At 51.4% G+C, this 22,784-nt stretch overlaps 1 protein-coding gene across 6 annotated transcripts in view; it reads left to right on the plus strand.

Moving 5' to 3' along the window:
* Positions 1-22,784, plus strand: part of NTRK3 (neurotrophic receptor tyrosine kinase 3) — a 351,764-nt gene that overhangs the window by 66,778 nt on the left and 262,202 nt on the right. The gene's annotated exons all lie outside the window — the stretch shown is intronic.

The following is a 22,784-nucleotide window of genomic DNA, read 5'->3' on the forward strand; positions in this document are numbered from 1 at the left end:
GGCCTTGCTCTGGGCCGAAGACTCTGGCTTTGATGGGAGGGCTGCCGTGTCCTGGGGAGATGGTGGCCTTGAAGGGAAGCTGACGGAGAGCGGTCGGGGGAGTGCCAGCCCTCCGCACCTGCGGCGGTGCTTGCTGTCTGGTCAGCCCAGTTTTGAGGATAGTGGCCTTCTCAGACATCGACTGGGCATATTCCCCAAGAGCAGAGAGGAGGAGGGTGGGGTCTACTGTATTTGGCGAGGAAAAGGGGGAGCGACGTGCCAATGAGCTCCCCTTTGAACCCTTGAGAGTTGTCCTGGCGAAAGCACCTTGCCTTTGATCAGGGAAGGACAGGCTGGCTGGACAGGCATCCCGTACGAAGAGGCGGTGCACCCAGGGCAAGGTGGGGAGGGCAGGGCGAGGGGTCCTGGAGAATTGTGCTGGGGGCTGGCTTCTCCTCTGGGGGGACTGAGTCTCAGCCTGGGCCCCTGTGTGTTTTCCCAAGCACACGGTGGATGTTGGATAGATATTTTAAAAAATCAGTTATGGCCACCTCTGCTTTGTGCTAAACTTTCTTCCCTCCCTGTGGAGACAGCGCCGTCTATGGCCACTGCCCAGGCCCAGGGTATTAGCTGCAGGGCACCGAGACCTCCCTTCCCACTGCGCATTTAGCTCTTGCCCTCTGGCCCTCGTTGGGCTTTGGGGGTGGGAACTTTGACGTGTGTTCTTTGCAGCTGGGGGAAGAGCAGGGACCAGGGAGGGCCTTGGACCAGATGTTCCAGGTGTGTTTATTTTACTGGGGATTTGAGTTTTAATGTGAAATATCCCTGGGGGAAGAAGCTTTTGACCTCTGAGAAGACTTCCTCTTCAAGCTAATTCATACAAGGGCCACAAAGCTAAATGCCTGCGGCAGACCGGGCGGTGGCCGTGGAGGCTGGGGACCGCGTGTCCCCTCTACAGAGGCAGCCAGTAAGCATTTCCGGTGGCTGCTGCTTTGTGGAGGTGCAGCCTCGTGTCACCACGCTTAGTGTTTTTACCCAAAGAGCTGGAGGTTTAGTGGAACCTCTCACATCTTAAAATGCTGAAAACTGAAAACAAAACCCCTCAACCCTGTGGGCCAAAGCACACTGCCAGTTGGTGGTCTAGGTTGTACTTGGGGGAGAGAAGCTGTCAGTAGGGGAGAAGCTCTGTCTCCCTTGAGGACATTGAATGGGCGCTCGTGCCTTAGGACTTGACAGTCACGTGCCACCTGCAGGGAAATGGAGAGGGCTTTGGGACCCATGACATTCCTATGGGCCACAGAAGTGGGGGCGGGGGTACATCTTGGGTTATAGTTGTCTGCAAAGTGGGTCGAGCTAGAACATGTCCTTGACTTGCCCTTGGGACCCCAAAAGAGGCTGTGACCCACAGGCTCTTTGGGGATGAGCTGGGTTCTCCTGGGTGGTGGCAGTGATAGGCTGGGGGGACTTCACAAAATTCCCAGTGCTCTGGGGGTTGGTGGCCTCTGGCTGGAATCGGTTCTGGTACCAGTGAGCCTGCTGGGGATGGGCTGCTGTTTTCTCCTGGAAGTACTGGCCAGTTTTCGCCAAAGTCCTTGTGGTCGGCTGGGGCGGGGAGCGAGAGTGGGACAATGGGTGCCATCCGTCCACCCCCATAATGGGCCTGGCTGCGTGGTGGGGGCGAGGTGGGGGGCTCAGCTTGGTTTGGGACTTTCAGCACTTGGTCAGGCAGCTCTGATAGGAGCAGGGGGGCTTCCAGCAGGGTCTGGGGGTCCAGAGAGAAGAGTCAGGAGGTCTAGGCATACGCACTGACCTCACTGGCGGGTCTAACTATGAACTTTTCCTGTTTATGGAGACGCATCCCAAATCCCAACTGAGTGACTTTCCCAGCAGCCTCAGGACATTTTTCTCCTGGCAAATGGGCCAGGTTTCTCTGCTCTCACACGACATCTTCTATTTCTGTCCTCTAAATGCGTTTACAAGTCTTCAGGCCCCAGCTGAGCAATCACAAGATGATCACTTACTCCAACACTAATTGCTGAGCCCTGGCTTGGCGGCTTTTTCTTTTCTTGTTTTTTTTTTTAGGGTGATGGCTGAGAAGTCTTTTCTTCTCCCCTCTGTACAGAATAAGAGGCAGGAAGTGAAATCATTGTCCCCCATAACGATGTCCAAGTTGTCCAAATTGCTCTAATGGGTTCATCCTAAGCCGCTGTTGCATCAGTCGGGGTCTGGTGCTTTATGGTGCCAGAAAATGAGGCTGTGATGTGAAGGCCAAGTTGTGTTGCTGCGAAGAAGGCTGGAGGTCAGGGCTCATGAGTGACTGATCATCTCACAACTGCTTTGGTTTCCTCTTTGATTAAATGTGAAATAAATGAACACTGATTCATATACATCATGGCAAATTCTTTTTGAGAGACTGGGATATTCTTGATCCTTTTCCTGATCTTAAAGATTTTGGATTAAGGATTCTTAGGGATAGAATTTTCCAAGTGGATAACCAGAATAGCAACTTGCTAATCTGTAAAATGGGCACAATAAGTATTTTAGGGATGGGATGTGGCGGGATCCCCTATTAAATAATAGGGGCTCATACAGCCCTCAGCCCTGTGCTGGTCAGTAGTCAGAGTTCAGAAATGGCAGTCACTAATAAGGATAGTGATTATTGTTATTGGTGGTGGGGACAATAGACTCAAAGAGGAAGGATTAGGTAGCCTTGATGGTGAGTCTGACCATTTATTCTGGAAAAGCTGGTGGGTGAGTGAGTGGGTGGGTGGGCCTTTCTTTTTGCACACGTATCACGGTATATTGCATCCTGCGGTTTGTTTCCCTGGCCTTTACTACTGTTGGCTGGCTGACAGTGTCCCATCCAGTTTGACCTTCTCTTCTCTGTCTGCCCTCCTAGAAGGTGTGCTTTGGTGGAGCGGGAACTGTCCTGTCACTGTAGCACCCGGAGTAATGCCTGTCACACAGCAAGTGGTCCAAGCTATTTGTTGACTGTGTGAGTGACACTCACCTGGCTCGATCACTCTGTGGATGAGAGGGTGATGTCCAGGGTGTACCAAGGCCTCATGGGTAAGAGCTGGGCCAGGATGAGGACTCGGGTCTTGGTGCCGCCCATCCGATGCTCTTTCCACCAGCTTATCCTGCTGACTCTGCTTGGGTCCCACCTAGCAGACTTCTGTGTGTGGCAGGAGCATTGCAGGCCTGTTAAAAGGAAGGGTATATGGGTAAACTTCGTATGCAAAGCATCTTATATTACAACATAAATCAACAGAATCATGCCACAGCCCCACTCTGCTGATGTGTCTCATGAAAGTGACAGTGAAGCTAACTCATCTCTTTGAGCTTTCTTCTCATCCGGCTCTACCTGCTCAGAAGCTTCCATCCAACCCGGTGCCTGAACCATTGTCTAACTCAGTCCCGTCAACCAATGGGCTTATTTGGATGAGTAGCTGAGAGGATGTGCTCTTGAACCGCGCTGCCTGAGTTTAAACTCTGGCTCTCTCATATATACCTGTCTGTCCTGGCCCGTTACAGAACATAGCTGCATAGCTGTACTTTAATTTCCTCATTGGGAAGATGGGGGTAATATAGTTGTTAGCAAGATTAAATGGGTTAATGCATAAGAAGCACAGAGAAGAGTGTCTGGCCCATAATAGGAATGCAATGAATATATGTTAGCTGTTATTATTTTTATATGTTAGCTATTATTTTTCTTTAGGTGACAGTGGGACAGTCACCTCAGTATGCAGCTGAATAAATATGTAGAGAACTGTATATTAAGATTTCCATGTTCTCCCTGCCCCCAAGTGCTGCATGCTACGTGGGATTTATCACATACAAGATGTGACTCCTGTCCCTAAGGGTTTACCAGTTGTTTGGGGAATGTGGGGTCTTGTCAGAATCAGGACACTGGGACCTAATCTCTTTTTTAGAATGTGATTACAACTATGGCATTTCTCTTTATAAAAAGCCCCATACATACGCAAACCACACATACCATTTTTCACATGTTTTTGGGATTTACAGATTTTCTTTGAGCCCTGAATTAAGAACCCTGCCCAGGGATGTCCTAGAGAGAGGTGTATGGTGGCTGGACTGTGTGGTCTACACCTAGCAGGTCTCAGCCATTTGACAAATTCTATTATCGATGTGATAAATGAGATTAATGTCATGCCATAATCTCATGGGCATGAAAGAGTGCCCTCATAATTTATAATCCCCACTATGGTTAAGATAAGCCAGGAATATACGGGCTATGGGGTTTCTTTTGGGGGAATGAAAAATGTTCTAAAACTGATTATGGTGATGGTTGCACCACACTGAATAGGCTACAAACCATGGAATCGTACACTTTAGGTGGGTGAGTTGAGTGGTATGTGAATTGCACATCAGTAAAACTAGTGAACGTGCATATGTGCGCACGTGCATCCATGCATGTGTGTGTGTGTCCACCCTGTGTCTCTCCTTAGCAGAAGCTTTTAGAGCCTGTGTGTGGTCCGTTCTGTGTCCTAGCCCTTTGCCTTGGGACAGAGCCCTTTGCCTTGCGTTCCAGGTGGAGGCTGCTCCACTGGCCTGAATCTCGCTGGGTAGATGGGGCAGAGCTACAGCTTACCTTCTGCGGACGTGCAGTAGGACAAAGACAGAAACTTTTGCCATGGCCAAAAAAACCAAACAAAACAGATGAGCCAAGAATGCCAGTGGCTGTAGGCAGTGCCCGGGGTGGGTGGGCCACCAGGAGTGCCTACTGACTCTCGGTGCTGTGGCTGTCATCCTGTTCCTTTCTTACCCAAGAAAGGGCCTCAGGACACGAGTGAGAGGGATGCTATTGTGGGGGTGGCTTTGCACCATCTCTAATTTGTATGTATACAGCAAATTGCGAGCAAGTGGTGGTTCTTTATGAGAGTCATGGGTTATTTGTGACACAGTTCACACCTTTGACACGCTGCACCAAAGATTGACCACCTCCAGGCTTCCGATACAAGGCAGTGGAGGGGCCACTGGTGTAGGCTGTAAATGCACTTGTCCGTCAGAGGGGGGCTGGAGTGGCTAGGAGGCTTCATGGAGGAGGCGATGGTGGGGCTGGTCTTTGGAGAAGTGTGGGTTCAGTTCAGTGCATGGCCTGCTGGTGGCACAGGGGCTGCTGCTCACTGTGGGGTGGGCACAGCCCTTTTCCCGTCTGGAATTCCTCCCAGAGCTACGCAGACACATGTTCATGGCTCCAGGCCATTGACTCTGGCTAGCAGGTAAACTCCAATAGAATTCTAAGGGAGCGGGATTTGGAAATCATTCTCTGCTGCCTCCATTTCACAGATGAGGAATATGGGGCACAGAGAGGTTAAGTGACATGCCTAAGTTTGCACAGCTGCAAGGAGGCAGAGACAGAAGCCGATGGTAGGTGGGCTGCCTGTGGAGCTCCAGAGCCTGTCTTAATAACTGCCCTCTACTGTCCATCGGCTGTGGCCGGCTCAGGGCCACCTGGGATGGTGTCAGTTCTTGGGAACCCAGTTGGAGAGCAGGGTCAGGCAGTGAGCTTCAGAGCAGCACCTGTCAAAATGGGAGGTACTTTGGGAGAAGGACCATGGGAGGCCACTAAGGGGGAGCTGGAAACCGAATCCTGCTTTATCCTAGGTGCCGGCAGGGTCTAGGTGAGTGGGCCTTGTCCCTTTGCCTCCCGGGCGACGCTCACGGGGGCTGTTGGCAGGGTCACTCAGAGTGGGTGCTCAGCGAAGAAGGACAGAGCCGCTGAACGAGCAGGTGGCCGTAAATCCACGCGTATGAAATGTGGATGCTGGAGCCACGGACTTTCAACCCGCTTATTTCTGGGGAGCTTTCCTGAACCAGCCCTGGCTGGCTTTGGCCCTGGTAGAAAGCAACACCCTGTCTGTTGCTGTAAGGTTCCAGTGCAAAATCTGAGGCTGGGAGTGGGAAAGGAGGGGGTGTGGACCAGAGCATGTGAACTCGGAGGCCGCCGCCCTGACCTCTCATGATCTTGTGCTGACACACGCAGCCTCCACACCTGAGACCTCCTGGGTGCAGTCCAGCTGCATTACTCCTGCAGACGTGCCTAGGTCCCTGCGTCTTCCCATATCCCAGCTCCTGGGACACCTGGGGACACCAGGCAGAGTCTTTCCTGTTCCTCTTTTAAATGGATCCTTTTTGCTCCTATTGAACCAAAATGTGGTTTAAACCCTAGAAATCACCAAACCCCAGATTTTTCAACCTGGAGTTGCTTAGTTTCCACTCACCTTATTTGCTGCCTCCAAAGAAAGTCCATTTCCAGTCTGCTTACACCCTTGGTCTCCTGGGTGGTCACCTCTCGGGGGCCCTGGGAAGGTCCGCTGCTTATTTCCTAGTGAAGCAGGTAGCAAACTTCCTAAATTGAATTTCTTTCTTTCCTGTCTGTTTGTGTCTCTCCTTCAGACTCCCTGTGGTCCTGGGCTTGCTGATGTTTCTCCTTGATTATCTCTTCGTGCTCACTTTGCTTTGTGGACAACATTCTCATCCACGCAGGCCAGGCCACCACGACCCACTCGCTGGCCCGGGGGCGGGTGGGATTTTATGATGCTCTAGGTTGAGGCCCTGTGTTCACCACAGAGGCTGTGTTCCTTTCGATGCTGTCAGCCTCTCCGTTCTCTGGGACCCTCTGGCCTGAACCTGAGGAGTTTTCTTGTGACCTCGTCCGCTGTGCCTTAGAAAAACTAAGTCTAATGCTGAGTAAATACTGGTCTCTGGGCTTCGGGTCTCCCACCCCTGGGGTTTAGACCATATTTTCCAGCCTTGATTATTCGCAGTAGATTTTCTTTTCTTTTTTTTTTTCTCCTTCCCCTAAGGCTTCATTACTTCCCATTTGTCCACATCTCTTCTCTCCATTTTTCTTGTTAAGGACAGATTTAGAAAATGAGATTAGTCTCGTGGCTATTTTGGAGTCATTAATTTTTGCCCCTCTTCATTCCTTAGCAGGCTGGCAGTCTGGTGTCTTTTTCTCCCTGGGGTTTTTTTTCCTGATGGGTTTGTGAAAATCTTTTATTGCTGGATTAACTCCTTTGTTTCTTGGGGCTTGCCTTGGTCCTGAGGGGCCTCTGCCCTTTCTGGGGGTTCTTTTACGTGGCCTACCACTGTGGCTGTTCCACATGGGCCACTGCCCACATCACCTTGAAACCTGAGGAGTCCAGCCTGAAACACACCTTTGGAAAGGTGTGTTTCTCCCTAGAATGTGCCAACTCCTCAGGGGGCAAAGACTAAGCCTTATTAAATCATGTTTTTTTTTTTTTTAATGTTAAATGCTTGTTTGAGGAATGAATCCCTGAATGAATAAACCATGGAGCGAATGAAGAGAGAGCGCAGCACGCACTTTGGAGGTGGGCGCTGCAGCCCCTGCTCTGCTGGCGCCTCGTGTTCTTGGCCCAGGAGCTGCATCTCAGGATCCTTCTCAGAACACTGGAAATAACTCCCAACTCTCAGGGCTTTTTTGGCAAGGAAAGAGTGAATGTAAAGCGTCCCCCGCAGTGGCCGCATATGCAGGTCTGCCCTGTATCTTGGAAGCTCTTTCAGAGGCTCAGAGGTTCAGTCCTTGCTAAAGGCATTTGGAACCCCAGCTCTAGTAGCTTGCATCTCAGGCTTCTCTGGGATTCTGACCCAGTAAATGGGAGACCAGAATCTCAGGGGGTGAGGGAGTTAGCCAGCCAGGTTGGGGAATCTGGGGGAGCCAGCGGAGCCCCCGATAACCCCCCAGTCTTCCTGGGTGGCCTCCTGGGTGCCAGCTCATCGGAGGTATCAGCGTGTGGTTACTGTCAGGGAGGGAGCTTTATCGTGGGAGAATTGAGGCAGGTAACAGGGGCGTTAGTGACCTGCAGCCAGGCGTCGGGGGAGATGCAGGAGCTGGGTGTAGAGTGGGGGGCTCTCTGAGTCCGAAGCATCCGTTGCCGCCTGCATCAGCCCTGTGTCCTGGCCTTTTTCCAGACAGGTGTTTCTACTTCCCTGCCATCATCTCCCCACCTCAGAGTTTACATCCTTGTTTCTTTAATGTGGTTAAGCCTCTGTGTCTTCCGTGGTTTTGAAGCCTCTGCCCAGGATAACTCTCATCCCATTTGCATTTGGCAAGGGCCAGTTTGTAATGGCAGAGGGGTTGAGTTCTCTGTAGGGCTGCTCCCTTGCCTGGGGTGTAAGGCACCCCTTCAGGCCACCTGTCTCTCTGTCTTGCTGAAGGCCTTCGCTGTCAGTTGGAGTCCCCCTGGGTTGGGGTTAGGGGCGGTCATCTTAGTTGAGTTGATTTTCTGGAGTAATGAGGGCCAAGGAGTCCTCTGGGACCCTGTGGAGGATCTGCTGGGAACCCGAACGCAGGTCCAAGCCCCAGGGGTGTGGTGGGCTAGCGTTTGAGCTGCTCCTCCAAAGCCCTGGTGATGGTCAACATGTCAGGATGCACAAATCGTGCAGACCTGTTCTGCTTAGATAGCATAAAGGTTGTCTCTTCATCTGTAAAGTGGGCCCAGTCCTGTTGCCTGCATTTTTTTCTAGGGTCATTGTGAAGGTTGAGTGAATCATGTCAGGAAAGGACTTTGACAAACGTGGAAGCTGATCTCCTGACAGGGCATCAGGGGGATGTTCTGTCTGGGATTGATTTGCAGGGTTGGGGCAATGTTGGACTGTCATTTCCCTGCCCACCTCTGGAGAGCTCGGGACCCGTGAATAGCTGCTGCCCTGGGATGTAGTGAGAGGCTCTCATCAAAACTGTAGATTCTGGGAACACTTGACCACAATGCTTTCTCCTCTTCTATTTGACTAAAAATGGAGGCAAAAAAAAATATGATTCTGTCTTGGTTTGGAGATCAAGTTATTTTGTGAAGAATTGCTGATGCAAATGACATCAGCAGCCTCATCCCCTGAGACAGGCGACCGCTCCGGAGCCTGGCATTTAGCCATTGATGTTTGGTGCCTTATTTAGAGTCCTGTAAAGTCCACTTGCAATGGCCCCTGGGATCACATGGCATTTTCCTGAGACACGAACTCATTAATTGCCACGAACGTCTGTTGAGGTTCCTACTGTGTCCCAGGCAAAGCTGCAAAGGTGAATCACGTTTAGGTTTTGGGCTTCCGTGGGGTGGTCTGTGGGGAGAGAGGCGAAGGAAAGGGGTAGTTACTCTCTAGTGTGACCTGGGAGTGAGGGCTCCCGAGGAGCATTTAGCAAAGGCAGGTGTGGCATCTTTGTGGAAGAGGCAGGTGCAGCAGGAGGGCCCATGGGGAAGACACACAACCCGAACCCCGAGGGTGGGTGGGAGCCAGCAGTTGAATGAAGGTTGGTGGGGTAAGGGGTGGGGTATTGGCGGAAGACTACTCCAGCTGGAGGGGGCCCTGTGTTGTATGTCCAGAGGCCTGGCAGTGACAGAGACAGTGTGGTATGTTTGAGGGACCACAGGGCCCCCCTGAACCTGGAATCGGGCTGACAGCACAACTCCCACCACTCCCCTTTGCCCTGTGGCCCCTAAGAAGGCAGTACAACAAGGTTAGAATCTTTGCTCCCAGCTCTCTGCCTCCCAGGCTAGTCCTGGATCTGAGCTGTGTCACTAAGGCAGCAGAGCTTGCAGAGCTGGTCATGTTAGATGACAGGGCAGGAGGCAGAATCGGGGCTGCAGGGCCGGGCCCCTTCCCTCCACGTCTTGTTTGCTGCCAGAAGGCCGGGGGCTGATGCCTCCATTTCTCCTTCCAGCGGGAGGTCTTGTACTTCCCTGCCCAGGGCCCCAGCCTCTCTTACATCCTAGTGTCCCAAGACGTCTCCCTCGAACTTCCAATCTCCCACCCGACCCCACATTTGTTTTCCATGCAACTGGCAATAGATTGTTGTTTGAATATTCCAATCTGATTCTCCTGAATGTGCCTGTGATGCTCTTAGGCTTAGAGACAGACTCCGCCTCAGTCTGTCAGGTGAGCATGTAGCCCGGGCAGGGACCTGGCTGGACAGCGTGCTGCAGGCCAGGGACCAGCCCAGGGACCGTTCTAATGGTTCTCCACCCACATGTCCCACCAGCCTTCTCCTGTACCATCTGCTCTCGCTGAGCGGCGTGTCCTTCCAAACCGGCAAGGCTCCGTGCCACCTGCTGACCCTGGCCCTGGGCATGGCAGGCCTTCACCCAGCCCTGCTCTCTTGTGTTAGTGCCCACTCCTCCTTCTGGTTGCAGCTCAAGGTCGGCTGAAAGCTTTCCACTGCCCCTCCCCACCCTGACGTCGTTTGCCGTCACTTTCTGCAGGTCCCTGTTTCTTCTTCCATTGCACGTGTCCCAATAAATAATACATTTGAATTTAAATATTATACTTTAAATCAGGTGATGTTTGCTGTCCATACTGGGCTGAAAGCTCTCTGGGGGTAGGCATCTTGCCCCTTTCCTCTGCTGCCGGACACCCAGTACTTGGCGAGCCCTGGTACATGGCACACACGTCAGTGGATGAAGGAATGGATGACTCGGTGGAGGGCCGGCAGGCTCATCCTTCCCTTTTTGCATTGGGTGGGGCCAAAGCCGAGGGGCTTCCAGTGAGTTGGGCATAGACACTGGGCAACGGGAAGTGGGCTTCTGCCTTTGAGAGACCGAACAACCTCCCCTGGTGCTCACGGAGCCAGGTTCCACCCCGTGTGGGTGCCATTCAGAACCAGGTGCCACCAGCTGAGTGTTCCACAGGGAGACTACGAGGGGTGACTTCACCACCCACCCCATGTCTTCCTCCAAACATAAAGGGGCACCTTGGTCCTCTTGTCCTGTCCCACATCTGGCGAGCCCAGCTGTGCCCTCAGGGGCAGGCAGCTCACCCCGTCTGGTGGCAGTGGGGCTGCCTCTCCTGTGCCAGCTGACCGTCTGTAATCAGGAGCCTCTGCCGATGCTAGTGAGGGCAGTGTCTGCAAAGAGCAACCGGGCGCTCCTTATTTATTGCATGGAAAAGAAAACAAATTAAGGCCTTGTAATTATACAGTCAGGCATGTTCTTAAATAAAGCTTAAGCAGTCAGAACTCCATCCAGAATATTAATAAATGCTCCCTACTCTTTCCCTTTCCTTCCTTACTCCTGTTCTCCTTCCTTCCTTGCTGGTGTAGCTCTGCTTTGACCTGAGCAATCTCTGGAAAGTCTCTGAGTAGGCATCCTGGAGAGCCCATATTGATCTTTTCAAAGATCAACAGTATTTATTGAGTGATTTCCTGGGCTTGGGCCATACTGGGATTTTCTTACCCTGTACCACCCACCCTAGTTTTGGCTAAGCATCTAGAGGAGGCATACTGTTGTTGTCCTTGAAGACACAAGTACTGGTGTCAGGGGCTGACCAGCTCTAGGACCTTGGTCAAGCCGTCTCATCTCTTGGAGCTGGCTCCGCCTCTGGCAATAAAATAATCTTCCTCATACGCTTGTTTTGGGACTTGGCCGAGATGTTTCATTTGACATCCTGACACATAGCAAGTTCCCTAGAGCTATTAGGCCATTGTTTTTCTATAACTGTAGATCATATCAGAATTTTGTACAGTTTCTTATTTCTGTTGTCCCAGACTCATACTTACATTGATGTGCCTAGAACATGCTAGGCACCTATTGGTCTCTCTAAGCAGCTGAGAAATGAGTGGTCGTGTCTGTTTGGGGCCTTGCAGGTAGACGTGGAGGGGATGGTCACTGCATGGTGTGATGTTAGGAGAGTCCCACTGACGTGATTCCTTTTATGACTAATGACCAATCCCCTGAGCAATTTGTTCTCATAACCAGCATGGCTTAGTGCTTTATAAACCACATCTCAGAGCACCATCTCGTGTCCTGTGTAGTATTACGGTGAAGTAGCAATTACTGTCATTCCTGTCTTATTGCCGAGGAAACTGAGAGACTTAGTGGTCCAAGGCCTTGGTGCTAGAAATAGTGAAGTATGACCCGGGACCGAGGTCTCAGACTCCAACTTCCTTGTCATTTCTGCTGCGCTGAGCTGTGTCCTAAGTCATTGCCAACACTGGGAGGAGACTCACTTGGTTCCTGGACCTCAGGGTCTGGATGCTCTCCCAAGATGTACCCCAGATCAGTCACTGCCTTGCTCTTTCTGCTGCGTTTCCTGTGACATGGGAAGCACATGCCAACATGGGTTTTACTGGCAATGTTATGGTAGTTGGGTCATTGCCGGAAACGAACTTAAAAGTTGCTTGAAAACATTAAAATATTGTTAGATACAAAGTGTGTATTAGCTGGTTATATGACTGATGGTATGATGGGCCTTGTTAAATGCAGATAATATCCCTGTGGCCAGCACCACATCTTGGGAGCAAGGGGTGGGATGGAGATACTAAGGCCAGACTAGGGCCAGGTGGAGCTGGAATGTTCAGTCTAGTTGGGGAGATAAAATTAGCTTTCTTAGACCAGAGATGCCGGCATACTAGCATCTGCCAGCTGGTGCTGGCTGTACTAGGCAGAGAGTATTCCAGGGATGTTGGGGAAGGATTCAAGAAGGACATGAGTCTTAAATTTGTCCTTGAAGGAAGTCATGCAGTATTATATAGAAGAAGGAAAAATCTTAGGGAGGGTGTGTTTGTGTATGTGCACGCGCTTATACACACACGCTCACACATGGATTTGCAAGCAAGCAGGGAACTAAGCCAAGAGAAAGAGAGAAGAAATATTTATTGTGTTAAGCTCTCTGCTAGGCACTCTTCCAACAGTGATCTTGTTTGAATAAATAATACTCTTTCTGTTTTACAAATGAGGGTTCTGGACCCCGAGAGGTTATGTAACTTGCCCAAGGTCACACAGCTGGAGATACACATTCATATCCATAAATATCTGCTCTAGAACTCATGTTCTTTCCATTGTGTCATGTTGCAAAGGCTGGCTCACCTCTCTGAGGGTGGTCAGGAACCCAGATTTCCCAAAATGAATATTGAAAACTCGTTTATCTTCTTGGCAGGAAAACTGGTATCACACTACCTGGGTTTTTGCTTACCCAGCTCTCAGCCTCCGTGGCCCTCTCCCTGGGGATTCAGCACCATGGCCAGAGCCCTTGGGCACGGTGAACTGCAAACTGCTCCCTTGAGAGAGGCTGCCAAGGCCCTGGCCCCGCTTCTCCCAGCGTCATCCAGGCTGTGGGCTGCTGACCTGTGTCCCTAAGTAACTGCCACGTGGCATCTGGGAAGAGGCTAGCACATGTGGTGGACAGGCGGCCTGCTCTCTGCCAGCCTGCCCAGTGGGATCCAGATGTAAGCAGGGGAGGGGAGGGGACGAAGGTCTGCTCCTCCCCTCCTCTCCCCTCTGCCCAATCCGGGGGAGAAGGATTATGATTTATGACTTCAGTTGCCCTGAACTGGGGAATTGCCTAGAGCCATGGATTTTGGAGAACTGAGCTGGAGTGGAGCTCCTTCCTTTCAGACAGAGTTTCTAGGGTCTGTGGTCCAGGATTGCTACACTTTTTTTTTTTTTTTTTTGCCAAGCATGTTCTGTTTCTGTTGACTGAGGCCCAGAGCAAGTGGATTGTTACATGGTTCTCACAGGAATAGTCAGAAGGGGAAAAATTGGGGGCGCAGCAGAGCAGAGCTGGCTGAGTTACAGGGCTAGTGGGCTTATCCTTGGTGTGATGTGCCTTTTTCATTCGTGGAAGGCTCTCATGTGAATGTACCAGGCAGAGTCCCCAGCTGGAGAGGAAGACACCTTCTGGCTATGCTCCTGTGCATGCGTGTACGCGCACGCACACACATGCAGGTACACACTCTAGTAGAGTGCTAAGGGCATGGATTCTGGAATCACACACATTGATTATTTTAACATGACCAGTGTTATGGCTTTGATGTAGCTACTTCATCTCTAAGCCATAGAGTTGTTTATCTGTAAAATGAGAAAAAATCATAACAATAATATGGACCAAAAAGGTTTCTGGGAAGATTTAATTGACTAATAATATCTTTAACATCTAATATCTTTAGCGACTAGTTGCTGACAAGCATTCAATAAATGTTAGCTATTATTTTTTATTTCTCAAAAAATTATTTCTGTATCCTAATTTTTCTTCAGTTTATTCATATGAATATTGTTAATGATACTGGAAAAGTTCCCATAGCAGGGGAAAATGTGTAGCAAGTTAATTAATTGTTTGCCCTTGTGTTCAAAACCCAAGGTTTAAGTTAAGTTGAGGTCAGCCATAATAGTGCTGGTTTAAGAAAGAATTAGTTGAGTTTGACACCGTGTGCGGTGTAAGATGTGTGAAATTCAAACCACTCAGTGAAAGTTACTTGCATGTTTTTATTTGATGATGCCTGTGATCAAAGTGCAAACCAGGCCTTGCATTTTGTGAAGAACTATAAGCAGAAACACACTTCACAAAACCTAGCGTGGACAGTCACCACTGGAGTGCCAGCCTTTGCCAGTCCATGTGCCCATGTGCTCTTTGCCTCTGGTCTCTTCTCATTTCTCGGAGTCTCAATGCAAAGCGCCTTGTCTCTATAGATGAATGCCCTCCCACCCCCAGATTGTATTCGGTCCTCACATACAGCCTGGGGGAAAGTGAAGAAACGGCTCCTGCAGAATCTACATGGAACCAAGTGGGGCTCAGCTCTGGGTTCCATATCCATGTGAGATAAGAGTTACTATCTCATCTCTTCGTGCATATGTCTCTGTGGACTCTGCCAGGCTTCTGCAGGAGGGAGGCCATGGAGAGTAGGGATAAACACTGCTTTTCCCAAACGTTTTGCAGAATTGGACAACAGAGGCTAAAAGACTGTGCATGGTATAAATTATAGAGAACAGTGGTGTAATCACATTTTTTGATGAATAAATGAAAGCCCTGAGTCATGAGGCCAAGAACAGAGAGAGTGAGCAGAGAAGTATAATTAAACAGAGAAAGGAGAGGTTCTGGCCGACCCTGGAGGTGAGCCCAAGATGAGGGTAGGGAGAGGGGTGGGGGCAGCGGGCCCTGTCTCATGGCTGGAGCTCACGAGAGAGGATTTGGCTGTTACTGGCCATCAAGGAAGGTGAGAGAGAGGGACAGGGCCTTTGAAGCCAGGGAGGAAGGTGAGCGGTGGCAGGGAGAATTTTAGTAGAAGCAAAGCCACGTGAGCTTCAGAACTATGGCTAGCTGTAGGACCCTGAACTCCTCAGCAGTTTAGAATAAGCCGGGATGGGAGAGGTCTGTGTGAAGAGCTGAGAATATGGGGAGTTAGGAGGGGGATCAGGAATGGGGTTGGCAGCCCTGGGGTCATGGGGTTCTGGGGATCATGGGGTTCAGGGTCTCTCGTATCTGCAGCTCTTAACTTCCTTGCAAATACTCTGTGACTTGCCCTTTGTAAGGATGAGAAATAACAGGGTATTTAAATTAGAGTGAGGATGCTAATCCTGTGCCAGCTGACATGCATGGATATGGGGCTGTGGCCAAGTTGGCTGCCTCCCACCACCCTGTGGGGCCAGCGATGGTTCAACATCTTGCGGAAAGTTCAAAAGCCACACACAAACCTTTTGGACAGGTCCCCTTCTCCAGATTCTTCCAGGCAGTAACAGATTTCCATGGAGCATATGTCTCATTCACCCCACACACAGTGCCTAGCATTGCCTGGCATGGACTAAGAACCAAATTAGTATGTGTTGAATGATTGGAGGGGTGGAGATGGCATTTCAATGTAGTGAAAGCTGGGATGATACTAAAATTTACTTTGTTCAGAGAATTTACTTATCTCTTCTGTTCTGTGCTGTAAACCAACATCTAGAAGAGTGCTTGGCACATAACAGGAATTGAATACAATTATTGTCCAAGCTGGGACACTTCTGAGAGCGAAAGGGAAAGTAACTAGAAGAGAATCCAGGACACCAGACGTGCCCGGGGACTGTCTGGGCAAGCCGGGATGTGTGGGCATCTGTCATCAATACTAGGTGAATGAATTCATCCTGTGTCCTCGGAGCTGTGTAAAGAAAAGTGAAGGTTTTATGGGGGTTCTTCCTTTCAGCCAAATTACTTCCATTTATCCTTGGGCTCATTCAGCTAGTATTTACTGAGTACCTATTGTATTAATACCAGGTGTTTTGCTTGTATCACAGATAAAAAAGAGACAGAGGAAAATCCTATTTTTACTCGTAGGAAACCAGATTATTGACAGAACAATTATCTGACAGTGAGACAAGAGAGATGGACGCAGTACTCTAGGAATGTGTGGGTGGGAGAAACAGTACTCTGGAGGTGGTGGCCAGGAAAGCTGCTTCGAGGAAGGATATTCCAGGGGGTCCTAGCGTGTGGTTAGAAATTGCCAGGAATTCTGGGAGGAGCAGACTGTCCAGGGTAGAGACCTCATTCCAGATCAACTCAGCAGCACTACGTTGCTGGAGGCCGGCAATAGAATTGTGACTTAGACGGATGTGTGCTTGACCTCGCAGACCGTATGGACCGTTAGCCATCAGGTAGAATATATACCAGCCATCAGGGTTATGAAGAGGGAATTACCGGGTGAGGAGGGGCATCTGCCCCAGCCACAGGGTGGTGTCCTTGCCAGGTGCTGACCCTGGCAGTGCTCTAGGTGGAGAGAGGGGCTGCTAGACACACACGTGGACTGTGGAGGGGAAGCTTTGGCATCCCTCTTCCTCCTCAGTGGTGTGGGTGCTGTTCGCACTGTCCCCGTTTTGCTGCTGTGTTGCCTGGGCGAACAGAGTGGCCACAGGACGGGGCTCGGGCAGCAGCTGCTCACGAGCAGAGGCAGGGGGCCCAGGGCTCTGCCAGCAAGTCTCAGGACTGGGAGGAAGAGGCTGGGTGGGAGCTGGTGGGTAGGATCGGGAGGAGGAGCTGGGGTGTTGCTTAGATGGGGCCCATCTGCCTCCCCGTCCAGAGCTTTTCAATGTAATATTAAAATGTTCCTCATTATTTTCCTTGGATGAGTTTGCTATCCTGATATATTAATTATTCTTAAAGGTCAATAGCGCTCTTTCGGATCCCCTTCTGTTCTATCATGTAATCAGTTAATTAATTGGAAACCATTTAGCAGCGTCTGCCGAGCCGTTGTCAGCGCGAGTTCTCTTGTTGTGCTGCTCCCGCAGTGGCGGTTCCCCCAGAGCTCCTGTTTAGTTCTCGGGATTTGGGACCTTGAGTCTGGACGCCGCCCTCCCTGCGCCCCCTCTGTGGGCGGGTCCCCCAGTTTACTGTCCTTTCCTCTCATCAGCTTTTTCTTTTGTGAGTCTCTCCCGGGAGTAATAGTCCGTTTTCATCGAGTGCCTGCATGTGATGGGCACTGTGTGGGGTGCCTGCAGGTATTATTTAATTTGATGCTCGCCACCTAATGTGGTAGAGATTTTGGTCCCATTTCAGAGGTGGGAACAGGCTCAGAATGGGGAAGTGAGCTCTCCAGGAATTAAATAGCTAGAAAGCCGCCAAGCAAGGAGGGCAGTTCTGGGAAACCTTACGCCCTTATTTGCTATGGTGCTTGTGCTTTGGGGCATCGGTGGGAAGGGGCATGGACTGTGGTGGTGCCTTAGTCAGGATTCTTAGTTCCAGGTGCTGCTGGCTCATTACAGGTACAGGCATTTGATAGGAAGCTAGCTTCCTGTTATTGTTATTTTTATTGCACTTCCATTGTGCTTGCTGTCCTTAAGATTGATGTACGCAGAGGGAATTGCTCAGCTTGAGGGCAGGACGAGGTGGGAAGCTGTGTCTGGTAAGACAGCCCCAGTTCCTGAGTATGTCCAGGCCCGAGCACGAGCCAGTCACACTGCAGGGCTGACCAGTGCTAGAGTCTCTGGCCGCCCAGCCTCAGATCGCTGGCCCATGCCCTTCCTGCCAATGGCCCCGATCCCAGCTCTGTCACCGTGTGTGTGACTCTGCCAGGCCCCTCCCTGCCTGTAGTCTGGTCTGCAGCTGAAGAGGGGACACCTAGGTCACCTCTGGCTGATAGATCCCCGTGCCTTTCCCTGTGAGCCCCTTGGTGCTAGAAGCTGGATCTCCATCCTTCCTGGCTTCTGCATATGGTCCCTGCTAGCCCAGGGGGTGCACTGGGAAGTCTTGACTGGAGTCCCTCTTTCAGAGACTAGGACTTCAAGTCCTTCCAGATCTGGGGTTGGGAAAGGCTTTCCAAATGTGGCTTAAGGACAGTACGATCTTGTCCTAGACGTTGTGAAAGGCAGGGGCCACTGGGAATACAGGAAACGACACCCCAATAGCACAGCTCCCCCTGCTCCTGCTAGCAGGTGGTAAAGAGCACAGACTGCAGCACCTGCCGGGGTTTAATTCCTGAGTCAGGGCCTGACTCAGGGCAAGTTATCTAACCTCCTTGCCCACAATCTCCCCTCTGTAAAGCAGAGATGCCAGTGATGCCAGTGACAACGATGATGATGATACGCTCATGATGGTTACGGTGATGCTGGTGGTGGTGGTGGTGGTGGTAATGAGGATGGTGGTGTTGGTTGTAGCATATCCCTCATGGGTTTGTTGTGGTGGTTAAGTGAGCTCTTCTGTGTAAAACCCTTAGAAGAGAGCTGGCCCAGAGTAATCACTGTGTATGTTAGCTACTATCATGACTACCATCTGCAATATCCCAGCAGCCATGCATTGAGGAGCTACTATGTGCCAAGCACTGTCAGGCACTTGACATGCACTAATTCATCGTAACGTTAGAGTTGCTCCATAAAGCTGATGCTGTTATGACTTCCGTGGTCAGGATGCAGAAGCAGACCCAGAGAGGACGGTAACTTTCTGAGGACGGTCACACAGTTCAGGAGGGGCTGGAGTCACGAGTCTAGCCTATCTGTCTGGCTTCAAAGTCCATGCTGTTTCCATGCCACCTGTGGCTCTCACACTCGAGCATGAGTCACCATCACCTGGAGGGGCTGATGCAAGACTGTGTGCTAGGCCCTGAGGCTCTGAATCAGCAGGCCCCGAGAATGTGCATTCTGACAAGTTCCCAGGGGTGCTAGGGCTGCTGGTCTGGGGACCACACTTTGAAAATTCCTGCCTGCCCTGCGTGGTGCAGCCTCCCAGAGCAGCACAGTGGGACCATCATGAGCTCTCCTTCACACCGCCCGGCTGGGCTTTCCCTGCCATCTCAGTCGCCATGCACTCCAGCATAACAATCCCTCAGCTAGCTGCTCACACGGTCTCCATGATCGAGGCCCCCGGCCGGTCCTAGTGGATAAAACGGCCCCAAACGGCAGAGGCACTCGCACGTCCCCCTGGGCTCTGCTGGAAGGGAGACAGACAGCATCCAGCTACCACTCAGTATCCACAGGCTCTGGTCTGGGACGGGGAAGGGAGGGACAGAGAGGCTGGAGCTGCTCCGGTTCAAATGAACCGAAGCCCTCAGGCAGCTGTCAGCAAAGCCACCAGGGTTCTGCCCTGGCCACGCCAGAGACGCCTCAGTTAGCCCCCCCACCTCAGCAGATGGCACTGTGCTCCGAGGGCCTGAGGAAATACCGCAGGCTCTGTGCTGAGGTCTCTCCTCCTTGGCGCATCCTCTGGCCTCAAGGGGTCCCCCCACTTTGGGCAGCCAGGAGTGTGAGCACCCCCCCAGTCATCTCAGGCACAGTGGCTTTTCCAGAATGCCTACTGGCACCTTCCAGTTGGCAACCACCCACTAAATTTCAGCTGGGGATCGCTAAGTTCCCTTCCCAGTTATTAATAATGGCATTTGTTCCCAGGGGCGCTTGCAATAATTTCTCGGCTCCTCACAGAGTGTCTCTTTACATCTGGACACATGATGCTTATATGCTCTCATACATGTATTTTTCAGGGCAGAAGGATTTGATAGAAACCAAAGTCAACACATCAGTAAAACAAAGTCTCACCAGATCAGTGGTTCTGGAAGTGTGGTTTCCAAACCAGCAACATGGGCGCCCACGGGGACTGCTTAGCAATGCAAACTGTAGGCCAGACCTGCTGGGTCAGAATCCCAGGGAGGTGGAGTCTGGTCGTCTGGGTCTGACAAGCATCCAGGTGACTGGCATCCGGTGCTGGAGAAGCTCTGCCCACCGGCGCCTACCCCAGGCCCACACTCGGCCCATGTTCCCTCCAAACACTCATCTTGAAGGGGAGGTATTGGCTGCAGTGTCGGCCTAATCAGGTTTCTCTATAAACAGGTCCAATTTGTATATCTAAACAGGCTTTCTGCTCACAACTTCGTTGTTTTTAGGAGAGTCATAGGTTTTCCTTGAATCCCGGGGGTGGGTCACAGAATGAGGACAGGCGTGTGGTCTGGCTACGGGGTATTTAGGGGGAGCATGCTGGGTGCATCGAGACAAGTGGCCGTGCTGCCCTTGCTCACCACCTCCCCGCTGGCCTCGGGTCTCCCAGCACCCATGGTTGGCCTGCTCGGCCTCCGAGGGGGCTGCTGCTGGGAGCACCAGGGTCTGTCAGGCCTCACCCTCCGGGACTCCAGAGAGAGCTCATGTGCTTCTGGGCAAGTAGCTTCGGTGACTTTGCCTGTAAAGAAACCCCCAAGAAGAGAACCCCCAGAATGGGCTCCGTAGTAACACTCAAGGTCTGGTGTGCGGCAGACAGCGTGTGGAACAAAGCTGCCCTGCGGCCACTCCCGTGGGCCTTGTGGCCTGCTGACTATGCAGATGCAGGCCCCCAGCTTACCACCCCTCTGGCACTCCAGCTTCAGGCAGTGGCTGCCCCTTCCCTGGACTGTGGGGCCTCCAGGCCCTGGGCAGGCGTGCAAGGGGTGGGCTGTCACTGGCTGGCCACCGAGGCCAGCACTCCTCCGGGGGGCTCATTGGGATACTGGGTCACTGTCTGAACTGAGATGGTGTTGCTGCTTGCGTCTAGGGGTCATTCCTGGGCTGCTGGTGACTTCACGGGGCTGGGGCTGTCACAGCTGCAGGGGCGCCTGGAGATGGACTGATAAAGGGAGCGGCGCCAGCATGAACAGTGATGGATTGTGTTTATCGCGGACCAGGCATCGCGCCAGCGGCTCTCCACACCCCATTGGCCATCCCCCACTTAATCCTCATCACAGCTCAAAGGAACATGCCCCGTTAGTATCCCCAGTTTACATATGAGCAAACTGAGGCACAGAGAGGTTACATAACTTACCCAAGGGCACAGAGCATGGACATGGCAGAGACAGGCCTGGCACCTAGACCCATGTGGATACCCAACTGTTGTGGGAATTCGATTGAACTTGCTGCACGTTTATTGAGCACTTTCTGTATTCCAGGGAGTATAAAGTCTATCAAACCGAAGGAAATGGCTCTTTGCTTTCAAGCAAAGCAGGCTTTGTGGGAGGCCAATACATGTGCAGCTGTCAGTGGAAGCTGGCAGTCTGAGCTGTGGGCTCAAGCTGAGGCCCAGGCAGGAGGCAGTGGGAGGAAGAGGTGAGAAGGTTTCAGAGTGGGCGGCACCGGCTGGACTTCGAGAACCGCTGAAACTGCTCCCGCAGGATGGGAAGGAAGAACATGAGCAGTGCCCAGAGCACCAGGTGCCGCGGCAGGGAGATGGGGGGGCGCTGGGAAGCAGCTCTGGGGGTGCGGCCAGCCCGGTGCCATCTGTCATGGTGGGTCATTAGAGTTAGTGCTGGGGAGGGGGCTGAAAGGTGTGGGAGGGAGGTGGGCCACGAGAGAGCAGATGGGAACAAGAGGCTGAAGTGATTGCTTGAAAAAGCTTGAGCTTCAAGGTGGAGGTTGGACTTGGTTAGATGGGCCCAGCATCCTAAAAACATTCAGCAGTCTGTGCCCAAGTCTGGTCTCTCCTGTGTGGCCACATCCTTCTCATCCGCCTCATCCCATGGCAAGTCCTGCCCCCTCTTGTCCTTCCCACCCTGACCTTCTCCAGCCTGAGAGGACATCTGGAGACAGGCGCCACCTAGTGCTGTTTCTGTGTACCTGGGGGCAACCGGAGCCCCCGCTTACCCTATGAGAAGCTATGCGACTGCTGGATCTGGTAGAGCTTGGCACCTGGGGAGAGGGCACCTGCCTTTCCTTCGGAGCACCTGGAGTTGCCCTTCTCCACCCATTGGCTGCTCCTATCTGGAGCAGGACCTCAGTCAACGCCGGGCTTCTAGAGATGACCTGTAACTGCTTTGTCTAGTGTGGGAGCCTTGGCCACCTATGGGTGCTGTGCCCTTGAAATGTGGCCAATCCAAACTGAGATGTGCTGTGAGTCTAAACTATACATGGATTTCAAAGACAAAGCATGAAAAAGAAAAGAATAGGAAATATCTTGTTAGTATTTTTTATATTGATCACATGAACTGATGATAATTTGTGTATATTGGGTAAGGTAAAATATATTAATACAATTCATTTTAACTCTTTCTTCTCACTTTTTAAAATGTGACTACTAGAAAACTTTAAATAGTGTATGTTGCTTGCATGATGTTTCTATTGGCAAGTGCTGGGCTAGCCCAGGGATCAGGTCACTTTTTCTTTGTCAAGGGCCACCTAGGAAATATTTTAAGCTTTGTGGGCTGTTTGGTTTCTGTTGCAACAACTCAGTTCTGATGCTTTAATGCAAAAGTGACCTCTGTTAGATTCAATCACTGCTGTAACAAATTAACATAAGTTTTGTGGTTTAAGAACACAAATTTATTGTCTTCTCTTACCCTCTGTAGGTTAGAAGTCTAACAGGGGTCCCCCAGGGCTAAGATCAAGGTGTGGGCAGGGCTGCATTCCATTCTGGAGGCTCCAGGGGAGAGCCCGTCTCACCGCCTCTTCCAACTGCTAGACGCCATGCGTGCTCTGTGGCTCGCAGCCCCTTCCCCCATCTTCAAAGCCAGCACATGACATCGCTGTCCTTTCTCCCATAGTCACCTCTATCTGACCTTGTTGCTGCCTCCCTCTACCGCTTCTAAGGTCCCTTGTACAGGATAATTAAGGATAATCATCTCAAGGTCCATGCTTTTAATC

The sequence above is a fragment of the Manis javanica genome, chromosome 18 (genome assembly GCF_040802235.1).
Source record: "Manis javanica isolate MJ-LG chromosome 18, MJ_LKY, whole genome shotgun sequence".
Classification (NCBI taxonomy): domain Eukaryota; kingdom Metazoa; phylum Chordata; class Mammalia; order Pholidota; family Manidae; genus Manis; species Manis javanica.